Here is a 6,000-nt window from a genome sequence, read left to right as displayed (position 1 = left end):
AGCTCGAGGCTCAGTTGTAGATGTTAATTTTTCTCATTTGTCAGTCATGTTGGACCAGAACTTGGAGAAATGAATAAAAATATAGCATCATGCAACATATTGTGAATAAAAAATAATCACATCCAGCATTAAAAAACAACTGTCAAACCACTTTACAATTGGTTAAGCATAGGGCTACACAATTATGGAAATGTGCTTCTTGTGCTTTTTCGGACAAGTGTATAACAATTGCCATTTGAACTGCACTTTCTGTTATGAAATGAATATTCAGTTCACAGTGGTCATTATAAACTTGTCAAGCAGATGTGTTTCAGAACATATTTATAGAGGTCCAAACCGTAGAAATCAGAGAAATCCCTGTAGCGCTCTGAGCCTGTTCTGACAAATGCGTGCTTCTTTTAGCCTACGGCTTCCCGGACCTGTTTGAACTGAGAAGCCAGGCGCGAAAAAAAGTATGGCAAGGTATGACTGTCCGTTTCATGGCATTTATGTGATTTCTGTAGTTTCTCCATTGTTAACATATCCGACCCCACAAAAACTTGACTGAATATGATTTAGCATTTAGCTCAGAAGACATTTTATACACTTACTCTTAGCTAAAAAGGTACAATCTCAAAGGATCTGTACATTCATTACTGATTTCTCACTTAAATGTGGTTGATGGGTTTGTTAACAGCTGAAAACATCTGTATTTTTCATCACTTGTGAACATGCTAACAGACTAGCTGACTGGCTAACTGTTCACCTACGTTACATTCTTTTTCATTTCTATGTTCCAAACTTTGTGTGTTCTAGAAATTAATGAGACCTCATGGAGACAGGATATTTTATTTGCAAAGTAGTCTTTTCATTTTGCCAGTTGCGATCGATAGTACAGCCCTCGTTCACCAGATATGTTGTTCATTCATGCTTTTGTATCCACATGAATTGCAAGAATATTACCTCCAGTGCTAAAAACAATCCACTAAACCCAGGCTTTCTGTCTGCGTGTGTTCCCCAGGCCGATGTCTCCCTCCTCTCGTTCGTCGTCGTTGTGACCCCAGGTGCGCGCGCGGGCCTTTGGGTGCTTCTCCGACACACACCCTCCATCACCCTGAGTTACGACCTCCGCGCGGGACACGGTGACGCAGCCCTCCGCGGCTTTACTGGTGCACTTTCTTTCTCTTCCTCTTTAGCCTGTCACACTTGCTGCTGATATGAATTCCGTTTGACTGCTATGCAAATGAAAAGGCTGTAGGTAAGCTAGTGCTAATCGCCCCGTGGCTAATGGGCAGTGGGGTGGGCGCGCGTTTGGTGAGTCTTGCATGTTTTTGTCCCGGAGCGCTCGGGATAAGGATGTGAAATTCCAGATCAGCGTTTCGGAGCTAAGGCCCGTAGGCTCCTGTCAATCCCACTGACACACATACGCACACACACCGCTAGGTTTCCTCGCCGGATTTGCATAATTAAGTCATTTGTTGTGGTTGAACCCGATAAAATCATTGAATTATTCACTGGCAACATCATCACAGGATGGATAAACGTGTGGGTAAATGTTTGCTGTTGTGTAGTGTGCACAGGTGTGTAACCACTCCGCCTACCCACAATGCAGTGCTCTTCTGGTGACAGTCAGCCATGGCTAATCAATGACAATTCTTTATCTGACATCACCACTGTGTCACCTGCCACATTCAAAGTCAATTTGTGTGTTTTTTTCCACCCTCTTCTCTGAGGGTGACCACAGCGAGCAATCCACCCAAGGCTTATTGTCTGGTCTGCATAGTGGTTTGTGAACAGAAAATGAAAGTGCTTAAAGCCACACTGCGGAACTTTCCAGGATATAAGTTTCTCTGTCCAGGGACTGCAGATGGAAAATAGCTGCTTAGCTAAATCTGGTTCTCTCCTCTTTTGTAAAGACGAATGGTTTTGTACATTGTCCTTGTTTCAATAAACAATAAACTCTGTGAGAAAAGTGTTGCAAAACGCTGATCCAGAAACACACAAGCAATACTTAACATGCTTCTGATAACCAGGCAAGAGCCGACATTCTTGTTTTGTAGAGCATAAATTCCTGAGTATGTCAAAAAAGTAAGTCTCTATAGCCCATTCTTGTGCGGTGTTATGAATTTTTAAAGAAGTAACCCACACCTGTCTAGCAGAGGGCGCTGACAAAATAAGAGATCAGGATATAGACAACACATTATAGCCATGTGGTTAAAGGTCAGTCTGCCCCACATGAATAATGACTACAGTGTTACACTTTGAGAAACTTGTGACACAGGATTATAAAGTGCAATACAAGTGTAAACCATTATTATTATTTATTAGGCTTTTGACCAGAACAGCACAGCTTTATAATCACAGCTCATTATTATTAATTTATTGAAAAATGTTTTCCCAATAGTATTTTCCTGTTCATGTTCACACTAGTACTAAATACTGGTTTAAAGTTGTATAATGTAGCAAAGAAATGTATTTTTCCTCTCAAATATTTTTTTTTTCTCCAATGTACTTGACAAGATTTGGGGTTCCACTGTAATGCCTCTGAGGCCGCCCAAGGGGCCCCACATCTTTGGGGAACCACTACTGTAAAGGGTTCACAATGCACAACATGAGACTCTGAATAATATACATTGGAAAACCTTAAAACTTAGCAGGCAGAAGACGGTTACCAGTATATGATCGTTTCACCTTGTGAGAGTTGTGTTGAAATTAATTTGTTCCTCTTCTCTGTTTGAGAATGGGAGATATACTTTGCTTGTGTGTTCTATTCTATTCATGGGGTGAAAGATTACGCAGTGTAGCTTTAAAGTAAATTTGACACAGAATCCTGGTTCATAGTATATGGACTAATCACTGAAAACAATTCTACTAATAATTAGAATCAACATATGTCTGGTGGAGGATGTCAACCCCAGAGCAGATGTGGACAGATCACGACCACTAAGCTTGTAAAGTGCAAATCGTTGCTGCTATCATTATTAGTACATATAGTTACTTCACTTGTACTTTTTTTTATTTCTTTGATACATTTTCTCCCTGCAGATTTTCCTTCAAGATCCAAAACATGGAATTAACTCGCTTACCCCTTTGTTTGTTATCATGTTTTTTTGCCTGCACAGAAAAAACAAAGCTCGCCCTAAATTAGCGTCAGCATCTCGCGCAACTTCTTTTTAGTGAGCACCGACACGCAGCTAAACAGCGGGATTGTGGGTAAAGCGGGGAGGGGAGGTGGGGTTGGGGATGCTTTGAAGTGTAGCGCACCCAGGACAATAGAAAAGCTTGATGACAGAGGGGAAATGGCGTAATTGTGGCGGTGGAAGAAATGAAACAATGCTGCGGAATTATAAAGCGAGGTGTGGGAGCTCGGTACACACGGAATAATGAGATACAGTGTTTTGGTCGCGCGTGTTAGCGTTTCATCATCTTCCTCTTTCACAGATGAGATTACTGTATTTTAACGCTGTTGTTGCGAGATGAATTCCGACTCTCAAAGATTTGTGGTTTGACGAAGTGTAGGCGGCTGTAACCTTGATGTTTTTATTACAGTATAACATTGTGTCTAACAACATATTTTGGGCGCCATAGCATGAAGTTTTATGGGGAAAAAAACATTCATTAAGCAGCATTCTGGTTGTGCCAGTTCTAAACTCCCCAAATATGGATGTCCCTAAAGAAGCTGAAGGACTCTTTTCGTGTCATGAGACTAAAATGTCAAACTTGTCACTAGACGTCGACCGATATATCAGCCAGTCAATATATCAGGCCAATATGTGGGGATTTTACGATATCGGATTTGGCTATCGGCCGATCTCGCGGCGATATCTCCGGGACCGAAAGTGCTATAGACTTTCCTTTTGCTAAGTCAGGGCTTTAAAACAAGTCCTCCAACAACCCCCTAGGCCTCAGGGGAACAGAGAAACATTGCAATGAAAATTGGTTGGCTACAAGTTTGATTTAAGTTAGTTAGTTTCACTAAACCTGTCAATATGGATATGCAGCATGTCATTTTGAAGCACGGAACCACCTGGAGAATTCAATCGTTGAGCTAGTTTTACCTCTGCAATTGTATTTTTGATCGCCGCACAAAATGCCACGGCTAGCAACAGTATGCTAATGCTAACAGCAGCCTGCTAATGCTAGTGGTCCGTATTGGTCGACCTCTACTTGTTGCCACAGTGGGAATGAAAATCCACTTTTTAAAAGGAACGCTTTGCACATTGACGTGTCTGTCCCTTTATGTGAATGTCTGTCTCTATTCATAGGATCAAACTGATTAGAGTCTATTTTTTGTTGTTCTTGTCGTGGAGTAAAATCCTTTTTGTCTCTTGGAGTATATTATAAAAGCAGTATTTTGTGAAAAAATGTACCTCTTCATGCTGTCTGGTTTGTTTTATGAACCATTTTTTTACTGTCAACCCAGAAGTAGCAAAACTAAAAAGAATCAGCATATGTGTAACGGTTTGTGAGAGCTAGAAACGAGTTGGGGCTGCAGCCAAAAGTTTAAAATCAACTTTCTCCCTCTGTTGCTGTTTGAAAATGTCGGGAAATCGTGTAGCATTGTGATAAAGACGCCCAAACAATTCTCAACATTGCATAAATACACATTCACCAAAGTTTTACCAGAGTCCTTGAGTGAAAACAATCATTCTAATTCCCATCTCTGAAAATAGTCTCCTTTTTTCCCTTCCATTGTGAATCGCTTCTCAATACAAGCACAAGACAGTAACCAAGGACATAGCCATAGGTGATTGAGATTGCAGCCAAAGTTTCACGTTCTCACGGAGTCACTAACCTTAGGCAGAGTTTGACTCAGAAAGTTTGCATTTTAATTATGAATTGCCTCGGTGCTTTCGGATATCTACTGTATTCCCAACTGTAGCCATAGTCGTCAGCACTGTTCTGGTTTGGAGATGCAGGTGATGCAAATATACAAGGTCAGAATCACGTGTCACATGCTGTTCATGTTGTTGTTAGTTCTGAAATGATGTGTTGGACGTCACACGTATGTTTTGAAACAATCAAACTGAGCCACATGAGTCACGCCAGTGCACATTTTCTACAACTACTGCTTGCTGTAAAACCAACAATAAAATCAACATGATGGGCCTGAAGGGCTTTAGTGAAATGGGCTGAGGTGAATACAATACAATACAAAAAAACATATTACTGTATCATCATCAAACCTTTCAAATAAGCAGCAAAATTATAGTGCTGCCAAGTTTTAGTCTTGCAATACACACATTTTGACGTAATGAAATTTAATCAGCGAGTAAAGTAAAGTATCACTATATCAACAATTTGTAACATTTCTTTTAGCAGGATGATGAATAGTATGAAAGTAAGCATGAAAACTAAGCCTTTGTTGAATATTTGAAGTGGGGGGTCGCAAGCTTCTGGGTGGGTGTCCCCAGATGATTTTAAGAGGAAATAAAAAGAAAAATGCCTCTGTTTTTATTTGTTTTTTTGTGTAAAACAGCATATATAAGAGTATAAAAAACAATAACTTTTTGCATAGGGGTCCCAGGTCATTTGGGTGGCAATTTTGGCTGTTGCGGCACAAAAAAGTTTGGGAACCCCCTGCTCTAGAGGTGAATAAGGAGAGTATAATGGAGAATAGGGCCAGGCCTTGCTGCTCGTGTCTTGTGTTTGTAATCATTAGTTCAGACTCATTATTCTCTTCATATTCTTGTCCATTACACTGTGCTGAGAGGGAATCCATAGATTTGAAACTTTTATTTTTGGGGCAATTTTGTGAGAAGTACAAACATATTTACATCATATGTCCAATCCTGGACATTCAAGTTGAAAAGGCAGTTTCTAGGTATTTTTGTAAGAGTTTGAATTATACACAAAAGTGTTATTTTGTCTGTTACCTTTAGTATGTATATATTGCTACAGGTGCAGATGATGTGTAATATCTGAACAATAGTTAAGTCATTTTTGTAGTTGTCAGAAGTGGAGAAGTCACAAGTTCACAGTGACTGAGCCGGTGTTTGATCCTAAAGCAGGGAGGGAGAA

The 6,000-nt window shown here is 40.3% G+C and overlaps 1 protein-coding gene across 3 annotated transcripts in view; it reads right to left on the bottom strand.

Annotated features, from left to right (window-relative positions):
• Nucleotides 1-374: 374 nt before the first annotated feature.
• tfap2d (transcription factor AP-2 delta (activating enhancer binding protein 2 delta)) overlaps nt 375-6,000 on the bottom strand; it is a gene marked incomplete at its 5' end in the record, with an annotated part of 67,293 nt that continues 61,667 nt past the window's right edge. For all 3 annotated transcript variants that reach the window (XM_079571982.1, XM_079571984.1, XM_079571983.1), the window contains one exon: nt 375-419. The remainder of the gene's footprint in view (nt 420-6,000) is intronic.

Source organism: Gobius niger (genome assembly GCF_951799975.1).
Source record: "Gobius niger genome assembly, chromosome: 15".
Lineage (NCBI taxonomy): Eukaryota > Metazoa > Chordata > Actinopteri > Gobiiformes > Gobiidae > Gobius > Gobius niger.
Note: the sequence above shows the minus strand (reverse complement) of the source record. Positions and strands in the feature narration are given on the sequence as shown.